The sequence below is a fragment of the Otolemur garnettii genome, unplaced genomic scaffold (genome assembly GCF_000181295.1).
Source record: "Otolemur garnettii isolate 467f Iridium unplaced genomic scaffold, OtoGar3 scaffold00213, whole genome shotgun sequence".
Taxonomy (NCBI): domain Eukaryota; kingdom Metazoa; phylum Chordata; class Mammalia; order Primates; family Galagidae; genus Otolemur; species Otolemur garnettii.
In genome coordinates this window covers 874,380-891,670 of record NW_003852608.1, presented here as the reverse complement: position 1 = coordinate 891,670, position 17,291 = coordinate 874,380, and the positions used below count along the sequence as shown (strand labels likewise).

General features: G+C 42.2%; 1 protein-coding gene across 1 annotated transcript in view; it reads left to right on the top strand.

Moving 5' to 3' along the window:
- DLGAP1 (DLG associated protein 1) overlaps positions 1-17,291 on the top strand; it is a 342,771-nt gene that overhangs the window by 103,078 nt on the left and 222,402 nt on the right. The gene's annotated exons all lie outside the window — the stretch shown is intronic.

Here is a 17,291-nt window from a genome sequence, read left to right as displayed (position 1 = left end):
AATCTAGTTACATTGCTGTGCATTTTGCACCCAGATGAGCAGCAGATGAATCAATCAAGTAGTCAAAGAAAAGACGTGAATTTGTTGAATTTACAGGAGTTTTTCTTTGAGCCTATGTCTGAAAGAGTTGCAGACACTGTAATAAAGACCCTAACCACTCCCAGCAGCCGCCCATTAAGGATGTTAGAAAGGGGAAGAGGTAGATTCTCTCTATCAGAGTGAGTGTCCTCAAGAAGGTGGGATTTAAACTGGATCTTAAAGAATAGAGGATTGGCGTGCAGAGCCAAAGGAGCTCTAAGTGAGGATGGGGCAGAAACAAAGCAGTGGGGCAGGCCTGTTGGGGGACTGTCAGGTGTCATCTGCACAGTGACAGCACAGCACTGTGACTTGCAGCCTGGGAGAGTGTCTGGTCTAATCCCAGAGCATTTGGATGGATTACTATGGATTGGGCTTGATTTGTGAGGTGACGAAAATCTATGAAAGTTTTGGAGTTGCAGAGAAAAACAGATGACATAGCTCTTCTTCAGGATGAATCTTTCCATGCAGAGGGACAAAGGAAGACAGGACAGGAGAATGCCCCTAGGGCCCAGGCCCTGAGAGGAGAGAAGGAGGGAAGGCCACGTGGACAGAAACTGGGAGCCAGCACTGGGTGCCTCGCTCACTCACCAGCTGTGGGTGACATTGGGGACTGGATCGTGGGAAGGACGACCTGGTCAGAGTAATTTGAGATGTGAGAGTCGGGATAGAAGGGTTTAACGCTACTGGCGTTCCCTGTGTAAATGCCAATTTACTTTAGGCTTCAGGACTGGGCGGGGCTGTGGGGAGAGGGCCCAGGGCCACCCCTGCGTCTCCAGGACAGGCGCTCCCTTTCTGTGCGGTCCTTATTCCCTTTGTTGACCCATTTGCTTCCTTGCCTGCTCCGCCACTGGAACTTTATCCTTAGTATCGTGACCATTTGTTCATCTTTCCCATATCCACAAACAAGGTGGTCTGGCTCTGAAGTCTCCCACTCTGGTGCATTCTGAGGGGTGGGCATCTCTTCGCACGCCTCTACTGTGCTCAGGTCTCTGAGCCTTCTGGCCAGGCCCTGGGCAGCCCCGAGAACCCTGCACACATGTCCCACATTACAAAAAAACTGTCTTTATAACTAACCTAGATCCTTCCATCAAAAAGTCTTCTCTTGCCTACGTCGGATAAAATGAGAGGCATGACCTGATTTTTCCAGGCACCCAAAAAGGTAATTAGTTCAATTAATTGTGTGGTAAGCGCAATTCAGTTCTCTCTTAAAGATACACCTGTAATCAGAAACTCTTCTGGAGTAAGTCTCATTGATGATAACAGGAAGTGAAGCAAAAATAAAACAATGGCTGGGCGAGCCTGCTGACTTGGAGAGGACTCATCCCATTTGAGTTCTACAAACACAGACGTACCAACATGCCTCGCTGATCTCCGAGGAGGACCACCCTCCCAGGACTCGGAAGTTAGAGCTGAAGAGGTTGTTTCTGGTCATTCTGGTCAGCCTTTTCCACTTAATACCCTGGGAGTGGGGCAAGGGGATCAGTTGTTACTGGTATAATGATTTCTTTACACTGAAGGAAACGGTATTTAATAATATCAAAATGCAAGACATTTTTCTCACTGTGTCTTGCTGACCCAACTTCTTGCTAATTTGGAACACCTTTCAGAATCGAAATGTACTTATTCTCTCTACCCAAAGGTCCTTGGAATGACATTCACATCTCTTTTGTTTTTTCCAAAGGAGACGATCATACCCATATTGGATGAAAAATTCTAAGTAAAGGGGCTTAGAAAATCTTTGCCTTCTTTACTCCCGACATGAGATTGTAATCAACAGGGCTCTCAGAAATGTATTTTAAGATATAAACTTATATAACCCATCTCTCCCTTCTCCCCAGCCACATATGCATATTCCTCCACCTCCTCCACACTTATAAAATTATCTACACTTTTTTTTTTGTCTCTAACATATTCAATTTCTGCCCTGAAATGGTCACTTTGGATCTCATGGGCTAGCACTGAAATGGCCTCTCCCTGGGGAAGGCGCCTTCATCCTGGAGCTCTGGGGGGATATTCTGAATTTCCCTCTGAATATCCATGTACATCCTTTTCTCCCGCTCTCTGCCAAAACACCCCAGCCACATTTCTGAATGAGTGTTTAAAAGGAAACTTTGAACTTTCATTTAAATACAAGCTTTTATAATACATGGGGGTTTTAATGTATGTATCTATATTAACAGACATAAAATAATTTTTCCAAAGATCTCTCTGAAGTGGTTTTTTGAAATGGCAACTGCACAAATGTTGCACAATGTCTTCTTTATCACATTCAGGGTTGGAGAAATAGTGTGATATCCCCCAAAGAAACATCCAGCACTAGCGCAGGGGAGGCAGGGGTGAGGAGAGAACACATTTTGACTCAGGGTGTAATGGAGAGTCGGCACAGCCCCGAGAGTGGCCAAGGTCCCTGAGCCAGGGAACCGGGTCGATGTTAAATGTTCATCGTGTCTCTGTTCCTCTCGGAGGCTGGTGTCTTGGGTCTAGAGTGAGGCCACTTTGGCACAGGAGATGAAAAATATGGGAGACCCCTTACTTCTGGGGATTCATTTCATTTAGACTCCACTAACACATACAAATATGCCCTTCTTACTTTCCAGAACTTTCTCTAGAGACAGAGAGCTCCAGATGATGCTTATGAGACTGGTAACTCTTCAAAGTCAAAATTAATGTTTCCTTTAAGGTTAGCCCCATCACCTCCCCAGAAGGAAAATAATCATTTTATCACCAGGGCATTTACACTAGATTGTTTATTACAGCTGGAGTTACAATCACCAAGATGTAGAAACCACCTGAGTGCTCATCAACCCATGAATGGATTAATAAACTGGGGCATATGTACACCAGGAAATACCAGTCATAAAAAGATGGAGACTTTACATCTTTTGTATTAATCTGAACAGAGCTGGAAAACATTCCCTTTAGTAAAGTTTCACAAGAATGGAAAAGCAAACACCCAAAGGACTCAATACTAATAGAAAGCCAGTGGATGATCTAAACACACCCACACAAGAGAAAAGCTCAATTTAATTCCAATGAAGGGAGGTATGGAGGAGGGGAGGGGGATTGGTGAGCTCCCACCTACTGGGCATGATGTAAGGGTATGTGGCACACCTCCCTGGTGAAGGGCGCAACTACAACAGGGACCTTACCTAACAAACACTAACATTGTAACCTAATCCTCTGTACCCTCACATTAATCTGAAATTTTTTTTCTTTTTTTTTTAATTAAATGATAGCTGTATACATTAATGCAAACATGGGGTACAGTGTAGTGTTTTCATATACGATTTGAAATACTTTCATCAAGCTGGTTCACATAGATTTCATGTCATTTGCTTAGTCATTGTGTCAAAACATTTATATTCTAGTTCTAGAAAAGTTCACTTGTACCCTTGTTAGACAGATATATAGGTACATTAATCTGAAATTAAAAAGAAATAAAGTTAGCCACGCAATCTCTTCTAGATGTTTGAGGCTGTATAGCCCAAATGCAGTTTTCTGTTCAGTGCACACAATCTGGTATCCAAAGCCTGGAGATCCAGTGTAGAAATTACACAAACCCATTGTGCTCCCCACTGTCTTTCCTGCTGCCTGATCACTGGCCATCTCTCTGCTCATTCACTGTGCTGCACATCAGAGCAGGGGAGCTCGCAGCAGAAGCTGATAGCTGTTGACAGTCAAGGTGTCTTGGCAAAGCACATGGTGACATGAGTGTTCTTGCTGGATTCCAAGTTTGTGGGTTCAAGCTGCACCTCTACAACTTAACAGACCGGGACAATGAATGTAACAAATGGCAGGTGTTTGTTTGAACTTGAAGATCAGTTGGACCCTGGATTTAAATTTCACTGTTTGTGTGACTGTGAGGAGGTTAGTTAACAAGCATCAATTTATTCATCTATTCATTGGGAATGATAATAATACCTATCTCATGGCCTTGTAATGAACAATTCACATCAAACACACCAACCCCAGGGTCTGATGTGTTGTAGGTAACTATTGTGACATGTAGCAGGAACCATTACTCTCATAGTTACATAAAATCAAATGTGTCCCTTAACCTCTTTGATAATAATAAAGCATTGTGCATATACTAGATAATAAAATATTTGTTTTAGCAAATTACAGTAGAACCTCTGCAAGTTGACCACATAGCGCACTGTAACAAACTGGTCAACCTACAGAAGAGGTCAACATCTGGGACTCCCACTGAGTAAATGTGACTCACGTCCAGACTCTGAAAATTAGGGCAACTTAAGGAGGGGGTGAATGTAGGGAGGTGGTCAACTATGGAATTCTATTGTATTGAAAAGTTGAATCAAAAGACTAGTGAGAAATCTCAGATATTACGTTCATAACTATTTAGCATTCCCTGCCAAAGAGGAATGCACAGTATGAGGGAAGAACCCCAGCGTCCAGGGGGAGAGGAGGGGGTAAGATGCTCCCACAGGAGAGAACCTGGATTCCTGGGAGGATGGCAGGGTGGTTTGACACCACTCTGTACTTGCCAGAAGTAGACTATGAAATGTCTGAAATCAGAGCAAGACATTTTTTAAGTCACAGCACAGCAACAAGAAGAGACCCGAGCATGGTTGTCCTGCCTCCCAAACCCACAGGGCAACATGATGGTTCCACATGGAAGACACCCGCACAGCAGGCTGGGCTGCATCTGAGGAACACGCACCAAGGGCTCAGCACCGTCCACAGCAAGCCCTGAGGACCAAGCAGCAGTCACACTGTGACTGCCTTGACCTACTTAGTCCCTACATGACAAGCTACAGGAGCTGCTCAGGACCAAGGCATGGATGTGACACTCAGGATATGCCAGAGTGCCCCCAACATAGCTTATCAACCAGGAATTCTACTCCTGGGTAGTTATATACATGACCAAAATGCAAGCATGTATGCCCCAAGAGACATACAAAATATTCAGTGCAGTGTTATTTTTAACATCCCCAAACTGGAAATGACTGAAATCCCTTCAACAATAGAATGCATAAATAAATTACGGTACATGCATACAATGAAATACTTTCACCATTGAATGAGCTACAGCACACAAAACCACCTATGTGAATCTTGTAAACATCCTGTAGGGTAAAAAGAGGTGGGCATAAAAGGATGCATCCTTTATGACGTCACTTATCTGAAGTTCAAAAACAGGCCAAACAAATCTATGTGTTAGAAGCCAAGACAGTGGTTACCCCTGGGGAGTAGGGAGGGGTAGGATTGGAGGAGCCTCTGGAGTTCTCCCAATGTTCTCCTTCCTGATTGAGATTTGGTTCTGTGAGTACTTTCACTTTGGGACAATTCAACGAACTGTTGGAAGGGTGAAGGGAAAACTTCCCCTTCACCTCTGAAAGTTTGCTGAAAATCACCTGACAAAAGGCTGATTCATAAGAGAAATGGAATCCAAATTGATTTTAATGTGCATAGCATGGGGCAAATCACAGACTGATGGCTCCGGAACCCGTGGGGTGCAGATGTTTATATACCCTTCTTCTTAGGGGGAATGGTGGATGGGGAAGTATGGATGGTTTTAGGGGCACAGTAAATGATTTAGGGGAATTTAATGGGCCCGGGACATACAGTGGCCTGGGACAAAGTCTCTTGAGTCTGCAGAGCAGACAATGGTTGGTGACAAGTCTGTCCAGGTCTGTTGACAGGCTTCAGGCTTCCTGAGATAGGAGTTCAGGAAGGGACCAGAGGTGATCGTTTTCTTCTCCAGCAGGTCCACACTTGAGGCAGATAAGGGAACGTCAGAACAGCTTCATCCCGTGCTTGGGAGAGACCGAGGGTTGAGAGACAGGAAGGGGGAAGGTCAGAGAGATTTCAGAGCTGCTTGCACAGTTCCGCATGTGAAAGCTCTGCATTGGGGGGTATCAGTTTCTGAGCCCTGACACCATACATGTATGACTGTATACTTTTTTGCATCCATGGTATATTTCAGTAAAACAGTGTTTTAGAGAAGCTAAGCGAACCAGGCAGAATGGGATCATTGGGCCACCACCACCTCCCAGCAGCAAGGGGGAAAGCAGCACTGGGCAAGCCAGGCCCATCAGGCAGCCAAGTGCACCTCCTACTCCTGGCTCAGCTCAGCCATGTGAAGGGAGCCTCCTCACATGTCACAGACAGATGCTCTCCTACACAAGCCGAGAGAGGGCATTCCGTCCATCCCTGACATTCCATGTGAAGATCAAATCATAAATGACTTCTCAGAACTCCTGCTTCTAAGACCCCCCTCCCAACTGCCACGAGTCCTGTTGTCACTGCCCACAGCATGTTCTTCCTGGTGAATTCACCAGGGTCTGTGGCAGACTTGAACTGTTAACCAGACTTTTGCTAAAGCCTTAACATGTTGTATAATAACACTCTAGTGCCCTTTCACATAAAAAAAAAAGTCTCATCTAAGAACACATGGATGTTAAGAACTCCTTCACTCCAGAGTTCTTCCAGCCTGAGCTTTTCAGACCCTACCTAGCACTCACCAAGAGGAGAATCCTGGCGCTGAGTTATTTAAACAGCTTAAAGATGCTGCCTAAACCCAGAAGTCGGCAACTACCCCAGAACCTTCCCCAGACAGCTGCTGAAAGGTATTCCTAATAAGTAGGAGGGAGGAGAGAGGGCGGCAGCTGCTGCGGGGAGGTAAGCACCCTAATCGGAGGGGTGGAAACTAGAAAAAGAAATCTCCTTTCTCAACTTGGATTCCAAATCACGGAAAACTATATTTTGGTTCTCTCTGTTAACTTTTTGAGTTGGCGATCTAAAACCCCTAACATCTGACCATCCTGATGCACAGAAATATTAGGAGAGAGTCTGGATCTCTTTCCGTTTATGAACTGCTTGAGATAATGTCACAACCAGTCTTCAGTGGTCCTGAAACAGAGTAGAATATATGTAATATATGGCATAAAAAAAATCAGTTAAAAAGAAATAACATTTAGCAATCAATTAGAAATGAATTTGGCTAGACTTTTGATCAGTGGGGCAAGAAGTTATTTTCCTTCAGGATCTTATCCGAAAGTAAACCAGATAACTGAAATAATCAATCTAAGCTGCTTGACTCTTGCATTGATAACAATTTTAACTACTTAGGAAAACATTTTGTTCTAGGTTGGCATTTTGTACATAGCAGGCAAAGGAAACATTAAGATGCAGTAAATACATACCTACTGTGGATGTTGTGAAGGTTAGACAGGCATCTGCGATGTAGAAAACACTTTTATATTGGTAATCAAATGAAACAAGAAAATGAGAAGATAAGTTCTTTGCTAATATTAGTTCATTACCAAATGTCCTTATATCCTGAGAGCCCAGCACAGTGTAAAGTTGTATGTCAGGTGCCTTATTTATTACCAGGGAGTGAGTCAAGTACTGGGAACAGAGCCCACCAAGGATCTGGTTTGCTTTTTTCAGCTCCCAGGAGTTTTATATTAGAAGTTTTTGTATAATATCAACACAGTGCCCTTTCACATTTAAAAAATAAAGTCTCATCTAAGAATACACAGGAATATTAAGAACTCCTTCACTCCCAACATTCTTCCAGCCTGACTTTAAAGCACAAGTAAAAATGTTCTCTTCTTTTAAATAGGAGATGCTAAAGTTGGTTATAGACAAGAACTGGCCAGTTCAACACCACGCTGAAGAGGCAGGGCCCTCTGCCAAATGTTGACAGGAGATACAGAGGGTTTAGAGTTGATATTTTTCTTTTTCTTTTTAACCTTTTTTTATTAAATGATAGCTGTGTACATTCGTGCAATCATGGGCTACAGTGTGGTGTTTTCATATACGATTTGAAATATTTTCATCAAACTGGTTAACATAGCCTTCATGTCATTTTCTTAGTTATTGTGTTAAGATGTTCATATTCTACTCTCAGAAAGATTCACTTGTACCCTTGTAAGATAAACCGTAGAGAGTTGATGTTTTTCAGTGATCCCATAAGGGAACCCTGTGGCACTGCAGATTCTGATGTGGAAAGTCCAAATGGGTCCTGTGACTCTACCTTTCCAACAAGCTCCCAGGTGGTGCCAAGTTTTGAGCAGCATGCTTTTAAGTTACCTCCAAAAGAAGGGACTAACTCCACTGGTGTTTTTGTTCTGTATATTTGTTTATATGGGATGGGAGAACATATAGGATATGACTATTATTAAAAATGCCCTGAGAGCATAAATTACTTGTTCTGGAGTGGAGTTCAGATACGGAGGAGGGAGGAGAAAATAATAAAATTCTCAAAATGATCACATGAATGTCTAACTCATCAGCAAAGACTCCTTGTTCCTAAACATGTCAAAAAGACATTAGGTAGGTACAACGAAAATGAATGAAAAACCCCACCTAGCTTTTTAACTGTTTTTACCATTAAAGCCTATGGTCACCAAAAACTTGTCAATTATTGCAATATATTCATAACACTAACTTACTTAATATCTGCTGTGGGTTCCTCCAATGAGCTTTACCGTGTTCACTCTGAACCTCAGAAATGCTAACTCAGAAGGTGGCAGGAAGGGCAAGAATGTTCTTTTAGCGTTAGATGGTGATCTTGTAAGTAACAGGTGGCAGTGGCCCCTTGGAGTTGGGGTTTTGGGGTTTATTTCGTTTGTTCGTTTGTTTGGGTTTTTTTTTTAAGAACTGTAGTAGGCTCTTAGTAGACCTCAGCCCTAGCGTCAGCTCTGCCGCTAACTAGTTAGACGACCCCCCACGCACAGCTTACTTTGAGCCTCACCTAATTCCTTATCCGTTAAATGAGAGCCTTTATGAAGACGATCACAGAAATCCAGGCCCCTAACATTTTTTGATTCTTTTATTAAGTCACCAATGGCAGATTGAAAAAACGAGAACGAGCGAATTGCCCTGGAATTCCTAGAAGGCACCCTTTCTCTGAGGTTTGGGGTCCATAGGCCCTGCATTGGCGGGGCACCCCGTGCGCACCTGCGCGCCCTTGAGCGTTCCTCAGTGTCGACCGCCCCTTGCTGGCGCTCCGCGGCACTGACGCGCCCTCCGCCGCCTGCGGCCGGAGCACGTGCCTTTGGAAACAGACTCGCTCTTTCCCTCCCTGTCCCCACATCATCCTTCCACTGTGTGTAGGAAGGAGTAGGACGGAACATAAGCGCCTTTTTCATTAGAGGAAAAACAAAAGCCAATTAATAACGACCCAGAGAAGAGGAAGGGCCCTCAGGGGCTAGAAGAATAAAGGACAAGAGGCGAGTCTTAGCTGTCCTGACAGCAGCAGATGAAAGGGGAGCTTTGTGTATTTATTATGTCTGAGCCTCTAGCTCCACTGCGCTTGTGTTTCTTACACGTTATTTATCGAGATCGTGGGATTTTCCACAGCGGCATGTGTAGAATCTATTATGTTGCTACCATAATAGAGTACATTTTAACCAGAAAGCTTTTATCCCGTTCTATGTGTTACTAAGTGATTGTTCAGTGCTTCTCTGTAGAAAAATTAAACCGTCCTCAGTAGGGTGAATATTCTCTTTCCGTTCTCTCTTACCCCAGGCGTAAGAAATTACTATAATTCACCGCAGCACAAAGGTAGTAGAAGTGGGTAGAAGTCACCTTTTCAACACCTAAGCACATATCTGGGAAAGCTTTTAACTGACGTCAGTGCTAATTATTCCCGTCTTTCTAGCCGATCGGTTCAGTCAGACACATGTGGTCATTTAAATACTGTTTGGTTCTGGTGGTGATGAGTTGGTGGGACATGTTTCCATTACGCTCACAAATGCTTTAAAATATGTTTCCGCCTTATGTCGTGGGCATTTATACTTGCCGTTCAGAATCTGTGAAGTTAATGATTCTTCACATTTCCTGGAAAACCTTTTTGTTGTTGTTTTTGTTTGGGTAAATAAGCAGTTATTTTCTCTAAGCTTCAGAACTCAGATTTCTATAGCTCGTGTAAAACATGGCTGATGAATGCACGTTCATCTGTATTTCGTGGCACATCAAAATTAGCCTTTAAAGGCCTTTTCCTGTGTCTGCCTCCAGTCTGTATATGCCTCGATGAAGGCAGCAGATCGGCCTTCAGGAGCTGTAGTTGGAGGGGGGGGCAATATACAGGAGACTGTAGCCCTTAGCAACTATATGCACCTCCACAGACTGAGAAGGATAAGGGCAAAGCTCTACCACCTCCCTCCTCCTGCCTTTCCTCTCCAACAACAGCAGCACTGACCCACTGGGTGAGCAAACTGGTATGTGTAGACCTCACACACAGCAGCCCCTAACCAGACCCCATTGCCACCCCTACGAGTACGTTCTTAAAGTGCATTACTCACCGCCACACACACCCTGCTTCATCCTGGCAGGAGCTTAAACATATGGAGATTAACTTGGTTCTGCGGATTCATAGCCACACATGCAGTGCCAATGTCCAGCTAGGTGTTACATAAAAAAATACAATTGGTTTTCCTATTCGGGCTTCATATCTTGGCACTTTGCTGAATTCATTTATTAGTTCCAGCGGGTTTTTGTGGCGCTTTGGGGATTTCCTATGAGGCAATCCTGTCCTGTGCAGAAAGTTTTATTTCTTCCTGTTCAGATTCTATGCCTTTTACTTTCTGTACAGGACTGGATGGAACTTCCAGAACTTCCACATCCTTGCATTGTCGATGATCCCAGGAGGGAAACATTTAATCTTTCACAGTTAAACATAATGTGAGCTGTAGATTTTTAAAAGATGTTTCTTTATCAAATTCAGGATGGATGTCTCCTTTTATTTCTTTTGTTGGGGGAGGGTTGAATTTTTTATTTTTAATTTCAGATTGATACGAGGGCACAAATGTTTAGGTTACATTGTTTTAATTTCTAAGGTAAAGTTCAAGTTGTAGCTGAGCCCTTCACCCAGGGGGCATGCTGAACACCCTCATATTGGGCACATAGGTGAGATCCCATGAATCGCCCTCCCACCCCACCAGTCCCCCCACTTAGACTGCACTTGTGTTTTTCTTTCCTGTAGGTGTATATCTGTGTTTTTCTTTTGTGTCGACATGTAGTTTTTATATATTAGTTTCATATTAGTATTGAGTACACTGGATACTTTTTTCCCATTCTTGTGATACTTTACTAAGAAGAATTTGTTTCAACTATATCCAGATAAACACAAAAGATGTAAAGTCTCCATCTTTTCTTATGGCTGAATAGTACTCCATGGCATACGTATACCACAATTTGTTAATCCTGTCATGAGCTGATCGGCACTTGGGTTTATTCCATATCTTGGCAATTGTGAACTGAGCTGCAATAAACATTCTAATGCAAATGTCCTTGTAATAAATGATATTTTTCCTTCAGGTGGGTAACTAGTAAAGGGATTACAGGATCTAAGGGAAGGTCCACTTTTAAGTTTGTTGAGAATTCTCCATGCTTCTTTCCATAGAAGTTGTATTAGTTTGCAATCCCACCATCAGTGCAAAAGTGTTCCCTTCTCTCCATACTCATGCCAGCATCTCTGGACTCAGGACTTTGTGATGTAGGCTGATCTCACTGGAATTAGGTGATAGCTATCTCAAAGTGGTTTTGATTTGCATTTCTCTGATGATTGGGGACAATGAGCATTTTTTCATGTGTTTGTTAGCCATTTGTCAGTCATCTTCAAAGAGGTTTCTGTTTAAGTCTCCTGACCACTTCTAAATGGGGTTGTTTGCTCTTTTCTTTTTAATTAACTTGAGTTCTCTTTGTATTCTAGTTAGCAGCCCTTTGTCAGATTTGTACCATGCAAACACCTTCTCCCATTCAGATGGCAGTCTGTTGGCTTTGGTTTTACCCTTATGTTCTGAAAGTTTTTATCACCAATGAATGATAAAAATCAATCATTTTCTGCACCTCTTGATATAATCATATCATGGATTTTTTTTAGCCAGTTACTATAGTAGATTACATTGTCTGATTTTCAAATACTGAATTTCCCTACAAGTGAAACATTCCATCCAAGTAGAATAAATTCCACTTGGTCGCAGTCTATAATTCTTTATATACATATATTACTGAATTCTATTTGCCAATGTTTTGTTAAGAACTTTTGTGTCTTTATTTGTGAAGTCTGTAGTTTTCTTTTTTTTTGTACTTTCTTTTTCTGCTTTTGGTATTAGGGTAATACTAGCTTCATAAAGTGAATTAGGAAGTGTTTACTCTTATTCTTTAAAAGTTTGGTGGAATTTGCCTATGATGTTTGTTTGGGGAGAACTTTTAAATTACAAATTCAGTATCCTTAAGAATTGCAGATCTACCATCTATTTAAAATTATGACTTGTCATAATTCATGCTTTTTAGGGAATGGGTTCATTTCATTGTTTTTCTGCTTGTTTTGAGTTTAGTCCGGGTTCACGAGGGAAAAGCTTACTTATTGATTTGAGACTTTTTCTTTTCTAATGCTGTACATTCCCCTCTCAGCAATGCTTGAGCTGGGTCTCATAAATCTTAATATGTCATATGTCTAGGATATCTTAACTTCCCTTCAGTTCAATGTATTAGTTTCTTTCCCTTGAGATCTCCTCTTTGAACTGTGATTTAGTTGTGTGTTTTTTAACTTCCACATGTTTAGAAATGTTCTTGTCATCTTTCTGTTGTGAGCAATCATTTGATTCTATTGTGGTTGGAAGACACATTTTACATTTGTTGAGGGTTTTTATGACCCTAAATATGGCCTGTCTTGGTTTATGTTGCACTGGCACTTGGCAAGAATGAGCTTCTGTTGTTGTTGGCTAGAGTATGATCTAGTGTCCATTGATTGCTTTGTTGATGAAGTTGTTGAGTTCTTATATATCATTGCAGATTTTCTGTCTAGTTCTGTCTTTGGCATGGTTGAGACAGACATATCAGAGAATTGTAAGCACATTTAGGCTAGCATTTGAAACAGTGGATCAAAAGAGAAAAAAATTAAAACAATCAAATGGGGCTGGGTAATAGAAATATATGTAATGAATTAAATAGCCTCCCAGTAAAGACTGAATTATTAGTGGGCTAAGCCATTTCAAAAGATTACTCCTTGATTTGCTTAGTTATAATCATTAATTTGCCACTGATTTGGATGAGCCAATAGATGGCATGCTTATGGGAAATTACAAAGTGATTAAGGCGACACAAGTGAGATACACCCAGCTTTCAAGTTTGAGTTTACGAACTTGTTCACCTCAGTTTCCTCATCTGTAAAATAGGAATAACAATACTTTATAATTTTTACCATAATCCACCATATTGGTGTGACAAATAAGACACTAGGTAAAGCATTTAGATGAACAACATACGCGACACTCACTAAATAGTGGTTTTGTTATTTTGGCCTTTGTCATCACATTTGCTAATGCTTGTAACTGGCGAGAACAATGATGTGTATGTTGTGTGTACGGGGTAAGGGTAATGGGATTAGCCCTGTGTTTCCAGGTAACAGAAGCAAATAATCAACATCACATCATTTGATATGAAAAAATCTAGTCGTCCAAGGGCAGCTTGCCAGAAGCTAATAGCATGATTATCGGCCATGCAATCCAGAGCTTTGTTAGGCAGACCGTGATGGCCACGCTAGATTTGGCACAGCTTAGCCCCCATTTGAAGGTGGAATTTGGTTCTGGGTGCCCAGTTATAAAGAGAAATTAACCAATTTGACCAACATTAGAGTCGGAGCACCGTGGTTATGGAGAGCCTGGAAATATTGTCATGAAAGGAATGGACAGAGGCGGCATGTGTCCTGGGGAAGGGCAGGCTTAGCAGGACACAATAGCTGTGTTCAGAACCAATGGAGACCATTACCTGGAGACCATCACATCTCTTTTGTAATCTTGAGACCTACTACTAGTGAGTTTAGACACAGTGCTTTTGACAATGGGGATTAGAAGAAACCCAACATTAAATGAATTGTTTAAGAGCCTGCCATTACTCGCTTTTTCTTCTTCCTAAAGTGAAGTCAGAATATGAAACAATTTGTAAAATATCTATCAAAATACTTTTACATAGGTTTTAAGTGCTCCAATCTGTCAATGTCATTATACATCAGTGTGATGTAAGTACATCTGCTCTGCCCTGACACTTTTAAAATGGAAAGAAACACACTGTATTCAGCCCAAAACAGCATGCAGGTCACTATTTCCATTCCTTTATGAGAGTTACCATTGTGGGCTTTTTACTACCTAGTACAGTTGGAATTTCATCACATCTTTTGTCATGATGAAGTTATTTCTTTTTTTACTAGGCCATAAACTGACACAATTGTCAACAGTCTTTCCGCAATCTCTAACTGCTTATGGAATTGTTTTTCTGGATGTCTTCATCAGGCAATATAATTTATTCTCATCAATACTACTTCAAATTTTAATTATGTACTATTTTCCAGTATAATAATAGCAACAGAAGTATCCTTTTTCTATTAGCCATGACAAAAATAGTTGAAGTACTACCATATTATTTAGTATCCTTAAAACTTATTATAAATTACCAACAGAGTAAGAGAAAGGGGGGGAAAGTGATAGTTTGTTTTTATTATGTTGGTCTCCAAATTTGTGGGAAGCAAAGTTGCTAAGAAGTGAAAAATAGAAAAGGTTAAGTACCTCGGTTACAGGGCGACACCTGCTTCTAGAATTGAAGGTAGAAAGTGAAACGGATCCTTAGACACTCGTGCTCACAGCGGCATCACTTGCAAAGCCAAGAAGTGGAAGCAACCAAGTACCCATTTATGGCTAAACGGATAAACCAAATGAGGTGTGTACGTCTGATAGAAATTGTTCAGCCCTGAGGGAAGGAAATCCGGCCACATGCTGCAACGTGGACGAACCTTGAAAATGTTACGCTAAGTGAAATGAGGCAGTCGCAGAAGGACAAATGTTATGATTCCACCTAAATGAGGTACCTAGAGTGGCCAGATTCCCAGACACAGAAAGTAGGATGGTGGTTGCCAGTGGCAGGGGGAGGGGAGAGGGAGTTAGTGTTTAATGGGTGTGGAGTTCAGAGTTTCCGTGTCCTGGAGGTGGACGGGGGTGATGGTTGCAGAATACTGTGACTGTACATAATGCCACTGAACTGAGCAGTTAAACGTGGTTAAAGTTGGATTTTATAGTATTGTGTGTATTTTGCCACAGTATGAGAGAAAGACAGAGATGCTTCTTAGGTAGTAAATTCTCACAGCTCTGTAAGGTTGGCCTTATTATCTCTATCTCAAAAAAGAGGCAAACGGGGTTAGAGAGCCTGGAACTGATGGACCGTGGTTCATCAGACTGCAGAGCCAGGTTCACCAGAACAAGCTGCCACTGTGAAACTACTGGTCAAAGGCAACACACAGCAAATCTCATTGCTCCCTGAAGTGCTTTAATTGATTTGATGATCCATTTGGTCCTAAGCTGACAAAAATGACGGTAATTGCAAGAGTTATTCTGAGGCAACATGTGAGGATGGTTTTTATAAAACTGGTCACCTATCATCTGCAATCACCAATCATTTTCATTCTTTCTTTTCTTCTTTTTTTTTTTTTTCTGAGACAGACTCTCACTTTGTTGCCCTCGGTAGAGTGCTGTGGCATCACAGCTCACAGCAACCTCCAGGCTCTTGGGTTTAGGCGATTCTCTTGCCTCAGCCTCCTGAGTAGCTGGGACTATAGGCACCTGCCACAATGCCTGGCTATTCGTTGTCGCATTTTTTTTTTATACATGAACCAGGTTTATTATTTCCAGATAGGCAGCAAGGGGCAACAGAAATATAAAATATATTTGTGAGTTGGTTGTCCAAGACTCAGGAAAGCTGCCCATGTAGTGTCAACCATGTGTATCCCCTTTGCACAACAGCTGAGAGACCCCAGAAAGCAGCCTGCCCAAGGTTTTATACCCTAAGGTTCTATGATTCATAGGTTAAAGCATTGAAGAACATGTTTCTAAGGGGAATTGGAACAGAGCCTGAGCAGTTCAGGCCAATTTCCCCTTATCTCGGCATATTGTATAAGTCACAGTGCATTCTTCAGTTACTCTTAAGAACTATGAGTGAGGGGCTTCACACTCCAATCCCCCACAACCCCTCTCCTGGAGGTTCTGTTCTCCCTCTTTCAGCTTATCAATCAGTTTTTTCCTGTCAATAAACTCTGTCTTGTCACTTAAAAATAAAAAAGAACTACACGTGAGAAAGATGGGTCCCACCGGTCAGTTCAATGACACCTGGAGACCAGTCCTGCACCCAGCGCCACAGTCCAGCCGTGCTCACATGCACAGCTGCATTCTCAGCTCCGGTGCCTCCATAGGGACCTTTGTCAGGGGCCTTGGCTAAGGGACTTTCTCCCATCTGATTCTGTACGTTTCCCACTCCCATCTCTTTTTCTTCTTTCTCCCCCTAACCCACCCTCTCCATGAAAAGGTAGGAGCCTTTTGTTCAGGGGTAGTGAGAGAATTCCCACTATCTTTGTGGCCCCTTAACTGTTGCCTGGGACTATTTCATGGGCAAAGATTGAATATTAGAGTGACACGCTTTCTTTTTGCCACCTGCTTTCTTTGTAGCAGTAAGTAAATCAAAACTTGATTGCTACTTTCACTTTCTCCCATTGCCCTGATAGGCCAATGTGACACCTGATTATATGAGACTGGGTGGCGAGCTCTCACACATGTTCATTTGTCTATCATTACAACTTATGTATTATTTCATATATTTCAAATATAACATTATAAATAGTTTTTAAAATGCTGTTTTTTGTTTTTTGTTTTTTGTTTTTTTTTTACCAAGAGATAGATATAAATATATAATAAATAAATAAATGCTGTCTGGGTCCCCTCAAAGATTCAATGACGGGGGTAGGTCAAGAAGAAGCTCCAGTGTTCCAAAGATTAGTCCAGAGTGCTGAGGCACACCTGTAGTCCCAGCTGCTCTGGAGATTGATATAGGATAGATTGGAGGCTGCAGTGAGCTATGACAATGGATACCATGGCCCTCTAAATTCAGCAGAAGAGCAAGATTCTGTTTCAAAAAAAATGGAATGCTACAAGAAACATTGAAGCATTGGGGATTTGTGGTCTGCTTCCCCGGGTTTGAACCCTCCACTCTTGGTATATGGGGCCAGCGACCTACTCACTGAGCCATAGGCACCACCCTGCAATCATTTTCTTAATTCAGTTTCTAACCTACAGGCTCAGCGCCTGTGGCGCAAGTGGCTAAGGCGCCAGCCACACACCTAAGGTGGCAGGTTCGAATCCAGCCCAGGCCTGCCAAAACAACAATGACAGCTGCAACCAAAAAATAGCCAGGCATTGTGG